This window comes from Macaca fascicularis, chromosome 1 (genome assembly GCF_037993035.2).
Source record: "Macaca fascicularis isolate 582-1 chromosome 1, T2T-MFA8v1.1".
NCBI lineage: Eukaryota > Metazoa > Chordata > Mammalia > Primates > Cercopithecidae > Macaca > Macaca fascicularis.
Window position 1 is genome coordinate 138,621,819 of NC_088375.1, and position 13,215 is coordinate 138,635,033.

The 13,215-nt window shown below is 37.5% G+C and overlaps 1 long non-coding RNA gene across 4 annotated transcripts in view; it reads right to left on the minus strand.

Moving 5' to 3' along the window:
• Positions 1 to 13,215, minus strand: part of LOC102121041 (uncharacterized) — a 293,022-nt gene that overhangs the window by 14,124 nt on the left and 265,683 nt on the right. The window lies entirely within an intron of this gene.

Genomic DNA, 13,215 nt, shown 5'->3' on the forward strand with positions numbered 1-13,215 from the left:
GAAGCACTACCTGCAAGTAGGACTTCTACCTGGAAAGGGATAGACTAGGTCTTTACTTTGTCTGCTGACAGCAGAGGAATCTGCATATCACAACTTGAACTTACTTCCACAGGGTAGGAGGATGTCAAGGGACACCAGCTTTCTGCTCAGTTCCACTGAAACTGCAGGGAGGAATGCAATTTATTTGTTGATGTTTATTTGGCATAGGGCAGGTATTGCCAAAGTAGTTTTCGGTTCTTAGGCTACCTTTTTCCCAGTCTTTTAGCTATGGACAACAAACCTGTTGCTGACTCTGGGATGGAGATCTTGGAAGCTCCCTTTAGGAAATATACGGGAGGGAACAATAAAAACCACATGGTTAGCTGCCATGTCATTCCTCAAGTCAAGAAGTCCCTAGGCAGTCTACCCTCTTTCTGCATTTTAGAATCTGTTTGTTTTGTTACATCCATGTTTTTTAGTTTTGAGGAGGACGGAGGGCTAATTCATCTTTGCCAAAAATGAGAGGGCCCAGGTATATTTTTGACTCCCCAGGAAGAGGCAAACAGCTAAAGACGATAAAGATGGCAGAACACAGACCTATAACTTTAAAAAAGAAAAAAATGTATCTTCAAGTAACACATAAATGGGTTCACAACCACAGGGAAAAGAAGACAGAATGATTATTTTGTTTATTGCCTCAAAGTCCTGGATGAATCCGTGTCCTTTTCTGTATGGTTTGTTAACTGGGAGGTAAGGAAAATTACAGGAATTGTACTAGATATAAAGAGCCCCTTCTCTAGTACTCTTTTAACTACTGGTTTTAGCCTTTTGAGTTTTCGGCTTTAAACAGTGTTGTGCAAACTTGGACCAAGATTTGTGTGGATCGATCTGAACCCTGATGCTTTTGGCACTGCCTTAGTCCTTTTGGGATGCCATAGCAAATTACCATCAAATATGTAGCTGATAAACTGTAGAAAATCATTTCTCCAGTTCTGGAGACTGGGAAATCCAAGATCAAGGTGCTGACAGATTTAGTGTCTGGTGAGGGCCTGTTTCCAGGTGCCTAGAAGGCACCATCTCACCGTGTTCTCCCATGGGAGAAGGGTCAAGGCAGGTCTAAGAGCCTATTTTATAAAAGCACAATCATCTCCCAAAGGTCCACCTTCTGATACCATAACCTTCGTGATTAGAATTCAACATTTGAATCTGAGAGAGACACAAACATCCAGATCACAGCAAGCAGCAATAATTTTGCCAACATAAGTGGAATTTTTTTGCCACAAGTAGTCTCATATATTGAGAAGATTTTCATATTGGGCTTATTTAAGATGCAAAGAAACCAGTATGTGAATATCCCAATTAGTTATTATCTGATTATGACTAGGAGAATCCTCAGGATTTCAAGAGGTCAACAGTGGAACACTTAATCTAAATATTTAATTTGCTCACTAGATCCTTCCCTATTAAGTTCACAGATGTGGTATCACAGAGAAGGGGAAAAATGTTATTTGGCTAAAAGTCAAAGGGTGGTGGTTACAGACTAAGATGAAGGAATATCTAGAGATTACTAGTTTCTTGATTCTAAGAGAAAGGTTGTGTACTGGTGGCAGAGTCTGTGGTATCAATAAACAATCTGGCAGATTGTCCTTTAACATTTGCAGAAATTTCTACTTGTAAATTTGAGGGTAAAAATGGGAAAATAAATGCTGAATTTCCCTTTGGAGCATTTTCAATGTCTACCCACTCCAATATTTCCTTCAGTTTCTAACTATCACAGTGCAATTGTTTTATCATTGTTTTTTCCGCTTACATTGTTTATGAGTGTCTTTATTAATAACTCTCTACCCATGTTCTTGTGATGGAGTAGGGAACATCCAGTTTCTTTATGAGTGAGACCACTAATTCATACTACACCTTATTCAAATTGTGTTTTAAGGCTATTTCAAGATGTTCAGTGAATGACTACAGACCAAGCAACAGAGCTAGTTCCCATTCCTGTTTTTGCTTTCATATTAAATCCCCTGGTTCTGGCTTAAAGTTGTTCAAAGAAAGTGAAGATAGAGTTAGGGTCACATCTGCTCCTGGATCTATTCCTGAAAGCTGTCTAAAGGTGTTAAAAAGCCTACTCCTGAAGTCACCAGTAGATTCATGCTGTCTTTGCCTGTAGAACAAGATTACAGTACAATCTATTTTTACAGAACAGACTTTGAGGATGGCATCTTATAGCTCTTGCTCTACATCTACAGCTTTTCTAACCCCTCTAATCTTCCCTACAATTCAATGTCTATTAGGTCACTCAGAATCTACCCACTCTGACTTTTCCATTCAATTTTTCTTTTTCTTTTTCTTTTGTTCTTTTTTTTTTTTTTGCCTATGAGATTCCTATTAATATATGAGCCAAATGATATAAATCTGAGATTTCTAAGTAATCCACTATTAGAACAACTCCAAATTCTCTTGTAAATTTCTGTCTCTATTTTGTGTGTAGGCTTTAGAAAATAGTTAACAATGGCTTTCAATTCAGACAAAGATCAGGGCTTAAAGTCAACCACAACAGAACTTGATCTGTTCTGAAGTGGGTTTAACTCTAAAAAACATTTGAGATTTGGGAGTTTCTTGTTGTGTAGAAGGGAAAGGAGATGAGTCAGGAGAAGGGGTGGGAATAGGGTAATGTAGGAGCCTAGGAAGGAGGAAGAATGGAATAAAGGCAGTTATATTCACATGGAAGTTCAGGAGGGTCTAAGAAAAATAGTTTTAAGGCTTTTATAGTTCTCATTTGCCATGGCTAAGGAATCTGTTGAAAGCATCAATTTGAGAAACTAAATGTCTTTTGTGAGGTTCTTACGTCAATGAAAATTGCAGACCATTCTTTTCCTAAAGTATCTCTCAAATGAATAGTTTTGTTCAAATTAAAAGTTTGCCAAAATAAATTATCCTTGGTAAAATTCTTCCACTTAAATGTATACATAAATGAACTATAGTGAAAACACATGATAGAAACAAACTTCCCAACACTCTTCTGAGGTCCAGGGCTCAAGGACCTTTACATAATATATAATTATCCCCTCAGGTCCCATGAGCCTTTCACACTGGGATCTCCCCAGCTGCACTGGGGCATGGACTTGGACTGAGACATCCCCATGAAAGCAATGGTATTCTGGATATATTGCTTATGCCCATTGTTCCTTGTATTAGATTTCTAGAGAAACAGAACCTATAGAATATATGTAGATGCATATAGGGAGATGTATTATAAGGAATTGGTTCACACAATGATGGAGGCTGAGAAATCCCAAAATCTGTGCTCTGCAGGCTAGAAGACTCAGAAAGCTGGTGGTGTAGTTCCAGCCCAAATCCAAATCCCTGAGAAACTGGAGAGTCAGTAGTAAATCTGAGTTTGAGGCTCTGAAAGCCAGGGGCCAATAGAATATGTTATCAGAGTCTGAAGGCCCAAGAACCAGTAGTGCTGATGTACTGGGTCAAGAGAAGATGGATGTCTCAGCTTAAAAATGGAGAGATTTTGTCCTTCTTCTGTCTTTTTGTTCTATTCAGGCCCTCAGCTAATTGGATGAGACCCACCCACGCTGATGATAGTGATCTCCTTTACTCAGTCTACTGATGCAAATGTTAATCCCTTCCAGAAACACCCTCATATACAAACCCAGAAATAATGTCTTACCAACTATCTGGGCATTTCTTAGCTCAAGCAAGCTAACATATAAAACTACCCATCATACCCTAACCTGCTAGTTAGCCATCTCCAATTCCAAATGGAAAATTTGGAGTAGAAAACTTGCCTTGACCCAAGTGCCCATGGATAAAATAAGACTGAGGAAAGGTCTCATAAGAGTTTAATAGGAAACCCAAGGTAAAGTTTCTCTTATAAAATTTTGAACTACTCAAGAGATGAACTCCTCAAACCTATACCCATCTTCTTTTTTTTTTTTTTTTTTTTTTTTTGATCATCTTCTTATATACATTCAGCAGAAAGTGTTGAGGATGGACAGAAAGACAAACAGCAGTGTTTTTAGTCCCAAGACAGCTTTTCTCAAAGCAAAAAGATTTCACTTCTGATCAGATAATCAAAGAATTTGAAACAAGATTTCTTATTCCTAGGAAATATTTGGGAGCTGATTTTTTTTTTTTTTTTTAATCATAGCTCTAACCCACTGGGGTATCTATTATCCATTGCAGTCAGAGACACTGTAGACAGGAAGCTCAAGGGGTCTTTGGGGAATATGCTAATCCAATTCCAGGGTCTTGAGACACTATATTTTGGTAGAATCTAGAGGATTTTTCAAACGTTTAATCCCTAAAAAGATCACCAGAAAAACTGTCTACCAAGAAAAACTAAATTTATTAGATGTAACACAGTAAAGCAGAACTTTATCATAATAATACAGTCTTAGTAGTGTCTGAGCTGAGAAGGAGGATGTCAGGGGAGGATATTTACAGAGTGTAGAGGGTGATTTTAAGGCAAGTCTTGCAAAAAGGCATACTGGTTGGGATTCTGCAGATTTTACGATAGAATAGACCTGGATTGGTGGGCACAGTGAGGGGAGAGTCTTGAAAGAGTTCTTGATGAACAAGCTGTTAGTCTGGATAAGTAATCTCTTTAGTTGGTTCAAGTCTTATCTTCTAGGAGCAGGCAGTTTCCTGAAGCAAGAAGCTAAATTATTTTTGCCTGGCCCCAATATTGTTTAGCATGAAAATAGGAAAGTAAGCTTGGTCAAAGAACTGTTTTGCACGGGGAGTGAGTATGCTTGGTATCAATATTCATTGTTGTAGAGAAAAGTTCTGGAATAATCTCATTGGAAGATTTTTTTAAATAAATGTCTTTCACTTAAGTACGACAAACTGCAAGGTATTTCTTTTTACATTGTTATTATATAGTGTTAACAAGCTGAGCTGCAAAAAAAAAAAATGCTTAAATAGTTAAAACAATAACATTAGCAAAATAAAAAAAGCAAGTACTCTCAATCTTAAGAATATATGATAATGTCAACTTTGTATTAGCAACTCAAAGAGTAGGAAGAGAAAGATTTGCATTCAACTTGAAAAGGAAATAAGATCAGAATTTTAAAAGTCTGTATCACACAAATGTATTGTTTGATTTGGGAAGCATGTTCCAAAAAATCTGTATATGTGGGAGAGTGTGTATATATTTGGGTATATGCAGTATGTCTCATCACACAAGAGCAAATGCAATGTGTGAACACAAGCACTTCTCTACAGATGGAGAGTGGGTGTGAGTGTTCATTTTTCCCTCAAACACTTATGGAGGGCACAGGCTATAGGCCAGGCTCTGTGATAAGCATTAATAATACTGAGATGAATGAGGAATGCCTGGCCTCAAAGAGCTCACAGTAGAGAAGAAGGCTTGGACCCATGTAAATGGATAATCATAAGAAAACATGAAAAGTGTAGTGGGACTCCTGAGAAGAGAGTGACTAAGTCTAGATTCAGGGATCAGAGAATACTGACACTGGGGCCAAACACTGAATGATGAATAGGAGTGAGCTAAGCAGAAGAGAGCGGAGGAGCAGAGTTGTTCAGGCAGCTGTGAAACCTCCATATAGCAGAAATGTGTGTGAGTATCAACAGGCCCTCCTCTAACATTTGCCATACCTAGGACAAGGATAGATGGAGGTCCCTATATCATACGTCTAAACATTTAAAAATTATAAATCAAGCTATAAAATATACCATCTCTTACTTCACAAATGTATCTTTATAACAACAAAATCAGAAGATACCTATAAAGGTATAGTTTTATATTACTAAAAATGGGCAAAAAAGCACAGGTAATTAACTTTAATTACTATTGGACATTTCTGGGGATGGACCATCAATGTTTGGATGAGTAATAAAATAAACACAATTCATAAATTATTATATATTTATTTTATGGCATTTTCTTCTTTTCAATTCAACAAAATCACTCTGTTGTTATAAATAAGCTTTTACATACTTGTTTTCCATTAATAACTTACAGAATCAACAAATAAAATATAATTATATTCAAAATAATTAAATATTAGATGTATTTTCATCAAAAGCACAAACTAAATCAATATAAAAATAAAAATTACTTAACAAATTTCCTTATTTTAAAATATTAAACATTATCTATTAAAACTAAAAGATGAAATAAAATTGTAGTTGGTGAACAAATCATGTTGATATTCAACTATTTGATATTAAAAGATTCACTTTGATATCATCAAATACACAATCAAATATTTAATATTGACATATTAAATATATTTAGTTAAAATAATTAGTATATCATTTATCAAATATATTTTATCAAATATTCAATCAAATATTTAATAAAAATATTTAAAGTTGAAAATTATATCTGATGTTTAAAAGTATTTTAATGAAATATATTTAACTAAAATTAAAAGCTATAATTAAAATGAGCATTTCCATTATTTAATTTCAAAAAATTTAAATTTTAATATTATTAAATATTTTTCCAAAAATTGAAACTTTATACAATTCTAGTTTTTGTGTCCACCTCCTTGCCAATAAAAAGAATTGGTATCATGCTTCATACATGTTACAACTAAACCTCTATATAACAAATATGAGAGTAAGTTGAATTGTTTAACCTTGAAAAATGCTCCTTGGCTGCTGTGTACAACTATAGTGAACTCAGCACTACTTATGAGTGCTTCCACAAGTACAGACTGGAAGGCAAAGAAGCAAAACAGATGCTCAGAACTCCTGGGAAACAATACTTTCTTACGAAAGCATCAACTGCATCCATACTATCTGACCGATTTAACATGTGGCGTCCAAAGCAGGGGTCCAGGGCAGCGGTCCCCTTTACCTAGCATTCAAATTACAAATGAAGGATAATGGTGACCAGATTGTCAAGGGCCTCATGATCAATGCTAGAGAGTCATCTGACAGTTTAGTAAACAGAGAAAAGGCAAATATATAACAGCTCTCTTTCACCGTTTTTCTCTCTGCTGCAGTCACATCAGCTCCTCTCTGAAGCAAAAATCTAGATGTTAACCCTAAGAGATGACAAAAATCTACTTTGGAAGTACTCTGTCAAGACAAGAGTCCTCATGAAAGAGAAAAAGAAGTCAAATGATATCTTTATAATGTCTTTTGAGAGTCTTCTGCATCTCCAGAAAGAAAGCCTCATTTGGAAAAACAAGATACATATTTATAATCACACAAATAAATTCTGTTATGTATCACACAATGTGTTGGAAAAAATTTTCTGACAAGTGATTTTGCTTCCCTCAGATCCCCATAACTTTAATAAAGTGGTCTAGCTAAGCCTCAATTTATGTCACATAACTTCCCTGCTAAAATACTCTTCAGGAGTCTCTATCACTTGCAAAAGAAAGTTCAAGCTCCTTACTATGGCATCTGTTTCTTCACCATATTTCAGCTGGACCGCTAACCAAGGCCTCCTTGAAGATCTCTCAGCTTCTGCTTGTGCCCTGCTTAATCCATTCTCTCCCCAAACAGCCTGAATGAGAAGTGAGATGATGTAGTGACCCCGGCTTAAAAGCCTATCAATAACTCTCTAATGCACATAAGATAAATATAATCTCCTTACTATCACCTACAAGAGGCTGTAAAATTTGGCTCTGCCTGTATATCTCAGACATCCTCTGACACTTCTTGCTCACTATGCTCTACCCTCTTTGGCTTTCTTTCACTTTCCAGACCGTATTAAGCTCCTTTCTACCTTAGGGCTTTTACTCTTGCTGTTGCCTCTCATGTGGAGATCTGGTTTTCTCCGTATCTCCACGTGACTGGCTCCCAGACAGTCCCTCCCTGAACACCTCACTTAAAACACATTCCCAGTTTTTTTTTTCTCTCTCTAGTACCTTGTTTCTCATTTGCTTTCTTCATAGTATTGTTCACAATCTATATCTTGTTGATTTCTTATTTAGTAGCTGACATACACTCATTTTTAGTGCAGAAAACTTTTCTGATTTGTTCAGAGTTATATTTCCAACTTTCAGCACAAAACTAACTCTTTAAGAGGTATTGACAACATTTGTCAACATCTACCCTAATTGTTGTTTTTCTTCGTTCACCTGGCTAACTTCTCTCCTCATTCTTTAACCCCAGCACAGGTATTATCTCTCTGAGGCTAAACGTGGTACACTTCCCTTCTGCTTCCGTAGAATCCTCCGCCTTTTTCACATTATTTGCCACTCTTTATGGGCATGTCACCTTCATTTGTCTGCACTTTTAGAAGGAGGAACTATACGGTATTTATCTTTTATCTCCATAAGTTGTTTACAGTGTCTAGTATGCAGCTGTTCAGTAAATGCAGTTAAATTGAATTGAAAGATTAAATGGAATTGAAATTGAAAGGCTACTAGCAAGGAGGTTGTATAAATTCCAAGGCCAGGCTGCCTCGAATCAAAACACAGCTCTAGTACTTACTTATTAAATCACCTTGGGAAAGTCACTTGAACTTGTGCCTCAGTTTCCTTTTTTTTTTTTTGAGATGGAGTCTCGCTCTGTCGCCCAGGCTGGAGTATAGTGGTGCAACATGGACTCACTGCAAGCCCCGCCTCCCGCGTTCGCACCATTCTCCTGCCTCAGCCTCCCGAGTAGCTGGGACTACAGGCTCCGGCCGCCACGCCCGCCTAATCTGTTTTTTTTTTTTTTTTTAATTTTTAGTACAGAAGGGGTTTCACCCTGTTAGCCAGGATGGTTTCTCTGACTTCGTGATCCACCTGCCTCGGCCTCCCAAAGTGCTGGGATTACAGGTGTGAGCCACCACGCCCGGCCTTGTGCCTCAGTTTCTTAATCCATAAAATGGAGCGAAAGACGGGAGCTATTTCATAGGTTGTTGTGAAGATTAAATTACTTAATACATGTATTTAAGTGTTACATGTTTCGTCAGCATTTAATAAATGTTAGCTGTGCTTTTATATGAAATGTTTCTCATAATCCTTTTCCTTTTCTAGGACAACTGGAACAAATAAAAGAAGTTCTTCCAATATCTTTTCTCATGTAACAGTAATGAACTTTAGTTTATGGCAAATTTGTGATTATCTTGGCACCAGCCTCTTTTCTAATTGGGCACACATACATAAATCGTGACTTTAGCTGCTTGACTGTTGTGTAACTTAAGGAGTATGTATATTGCCAGTCTGTGCCACTTGGCAGCTTAAAAATTTTAATTTAATTTATTTAAAAAGGGAGAAATGCATACATGTGAGACTAGTACTATGTAAATATGCTTAAATCTATCCCCATATGTTTTATTCAAAATGTTTTACACTGTTAAGTAGAAAAAGAAAACAGATCTGATCATATATCACCTCCCTGCTCAAAATTTTTCTATAGGTTTCAGAATAGGAAAAAAAGTTTAAAATACCTAAAAAGACCCTTAAAAAAATAAAACGAGCAAAGGCAATGAAACAATAACTTTAAAAGACAGAGAAAGGACAAATAATCTTATAAAATAACGTTTATTAGTAATCAAAGAAAAGCAAATCAAATCCATGTTATATCTTTTATCTACCAAGTGGAAATATTTTGTAAAATGAATGTTCAGTGTAGCCAAGAATGCAAAGAAATCCACACTCCTACACCGTATTGCTGGGAAAGTAATTTGGTCTAAGCTGTAGAAAAAAAAAAATTGGAAATAGGTACCAAGAGCCTTTAAAAATTCACAAGTTGTGGACTTAAAATTTATTTTCCACAAATAGCATGAGAAAATAATCAAAAGTTTTTAAAAAGTTATGATACATATTTTTAGTTTCATCTTACTTATAATAATAAAACATTGAAAATAGCTTAATGTCTGGCTAATTTACAGTAAATCTACACAATAAGATATTATGCAAGTACATAAAGGTTGTCTTTGAAGCATATATGATGACATCAAAAAATATTTGTGTTTTGTACTATTTATGTTAAAGGAGGTATACTCATGTGTCCCTTAATGATGGGGATGTACTTTAAGAAATGCGTCATTAGGTGGTTTTGCCATTGTGTGAACATCATGGAGTGTACCTTCCTTACAAAGGAAGGAAATCAGTATTTCGGAGATATTGGAGCCTACTACACACCTAGGCTACATGGTATAGCCTATTGCTTCTAGGCTACAAACTTGCACAGCATGTTAATGTACTGAATACTGTAGGAAATTGTAGCACAAATCACTAGGCATAGGAATTTTTCAGCTTTGCTATAATCTTATAGAACAAGTTTATATTTAATTCATCATTGACTGAGACATTATGTGATGCACGACTTTATATAAATGAATTATATATACATAAAATGACAATTACACAATTACATAATGTACATATATATGTGTGTATGTATTGCGTTTATGAAAGGAAACATTAAAATATTAACAATGGGATCACATATAGATGTTAGGGTAAAAAAGCTGATTTGTTCTTGTTATTACTTCTACATTTATACAGTTTTCAACCACAAGCATATGGCATAATTCACTTTGATTTTTATTTTCTCATTTTCAATTTCTGTGGATTCATAGATACTAGACATACATATTTATGGGGTACATGACTTTTTTTTTTTTTTTTTTTTGAGGCCAAGTCACCCTCTGTCACCCAGGCTGGAGTGCTGTGGCATGATCGCAGCTCACTGCAACCTCTGCCTCCCATGTTCAAGTGATTCTTATGCCTCAGCCTCCCAAATAGCTGGGATTACAGGTGTTTGCCACCATGCCTGGCTAATTTTTGTATTTTTAGTAAAGACAGCGTTTTGCCATGTTAGCCAGGCTGGTCTCAAACTCCTGACCTCAGGTGATCTGCCCACCTAGGACTCCCAAAGTGCTGGGATTACAGGTGTGAGCCACCATGCCCAGTTTGGGGGGCATGTGTGATATCTTGATACAGACATGCAACATGTAATAATCACATCAGGGCAAATGTGGTATCCATTTCATCAAGAATATATCCTTAGTAGTATAAACAATCCAATTATACTCTTTTAGTTATTTTAAAATGTACAGTTATTTTGACTATAGTCACCCCATTGTACTATCAAATACCAGGCTTTATTCATTCTTTCTATTTATTTACCACTAACCATCTCTTCCTGCCCTCCCCACCCCTTCTACTCTCTGTCTCCATGTGTTCAATTGTTCTGATTTTTATATCCCACAAACAAATGAGAATATGTGAGGCAGAAAGAGGCAGAAAGGCTCCTGGATGGAAGCGGGTGGGTCCCTCCTGAAGCCTTACCTTCCAGCCAGGGAAGGCCTGAAGCCTGGGGGCTGGACTGCCGGTCCTGTGGACTGGAGTGGGAACTTGTGATGCTTTTTCCGGGCCTGCTCATAGCCCCCTGTGGACCAGTAGGCACACTCTTCCTCCCCACTGAGGTCCATAAAAAGCTCCAGACTCAGCCAGACCAGAAAAGATGTTAGGATTGCAAAAAGGAGCTGTTCACTCTAGGGTCTCCTCTCTGCTGAGAGCAGGGAGACCATGGGACAACCTGCCTGCAGAGAAGAGCTACCTTCTCTGCCGAGAGCTGAACGCTTGTCTGGACACCCTGGCTACAGAGAGGAGCAACCCACTGCTGGTCTCCTTTAAATTGTCCTCAATAAAGTTCCTCTTCATCTTGCTCACCCTCCACTTGTCTGTGTACCTCATTCTTCCTGGATACAGGACAAGAACTCAGGACTCGTGGAATGGCAGAGCTAAAAAAAGCTGTAACACAATTCTGAAACATGTCCCTTGCTCCATGTGTTGTGTGCAACAAGGGTAGAAGAGAGAAGGGGAAAAGAGCTGTGGCCCTCTGGGGAGTCCAGACCTAGGAGTTTCCCCAGTCAGGGCTGTGATGCCCTTTTAGGGCTTGGTGGTTCCTGGCATTTCCAAGCTTCTGGGTGTCACCACATTCCCCGGTGTCAGCCATGGAAGCTGCTTATGGTATGCCTGGTCCAGCTGCGGCCTCACCAGGGAGCCAATGCCTATGCCCGGCCTGTGCACAGTGGCTGGACCCCATGCTCACTCACTCACACACCCCTCAACACCCCGTTTGCCCTTGGCAGGCATGCAATCCAGGCTGGGAGCATAAGCCAAGCTCAGCCTGCTGAGCCGAATGTGATCAGTGGGTCAGAACAAAACTTGGACAAAGGCACCACTAGTTACTGAGGCTTCCAGCTGGTGAAGCAACACCCCAAAGAGCCTGTGACATTTTTACTTTTTGTCTCTATGATTTAACTATTCAAAATACCTTATATTAGTGGAATTGTATGGTATTTACCTTTTGTGACTGAATGATTTCACTTAGCATAATGTCCTCAAGGGTTCATTCATGAGGTAGCATATATCAGAATTTTTTCTTTTTTTTTTTTTTTGAGACAGAGTCTCACTTTGTGACCTGTGGGAGATAATTGAATTATCAGGGCAGGTCTTTCCTGTGCTGTTCTTGTAATAGTGAATATGTCTCACGAGAACTGATGGTTTTAAAAATGGGAGTTTCCCTGCGCAAGCTCTCTCTTTGCCTGCCACAATCCATGTAAGAGGTGATTTGCTTCTCCTTTCCCTCCACCATGATTGTGAGGCCTCCCAGCCACGTGGAACTGCAAGTCCATTAAAACTTTTTCTTTCCAATCTCAGGTATATCTTTACCAGCGGTGTGAAAATGTACTAATACAGGTGGTTTGTAAATATTTTCTTCCATTCTGTGGGTTTTCTCTTCACTTGATTGTTCCCTTTGCTGTGCAGAATCTTTTTAACTTGATGTGATCCCATTTTCCCATTTTTTTTTTTTTTCTGGGCTTGTGGGTATTACTCAAGGAGTCTTTTCCCAGTTCAATATCCTGGAGAGTTTTCCCAATGTTTTCTTTCAGTAGTTTCATAGTTTGAAGTATTCAATTTAAGTCCTTATTTCATTTTCATTTGGTTTTTGTATATAGCAAGACATAAGGGTCTACTTTCATTCTTCTGTATATGGATATCCAGTATTTCCAGCACCATTTATTGGAGACTATCTTTTTCGCCAGTGTATTCTTGGGACTTCTGTTGAAAATGAGTTCTGTAGGTGTATGAACTTGTTTCTGGGCTCTCTATCTTGTTTCATTGGTCTATGTGTATGTTTTTATGTCAGTATCATGCTGTTTTGGTGACTATAGTCTGTAGTATAGTTTTAAGTCAGGTCATATGATTCCTTCAGGTTTGTTAATTTTTCACAGAATAGCTTTGGCTATTCTGGGTCTTTTGTGGTTTGATATAAATTTTAGAATTGTTTATTCTATTT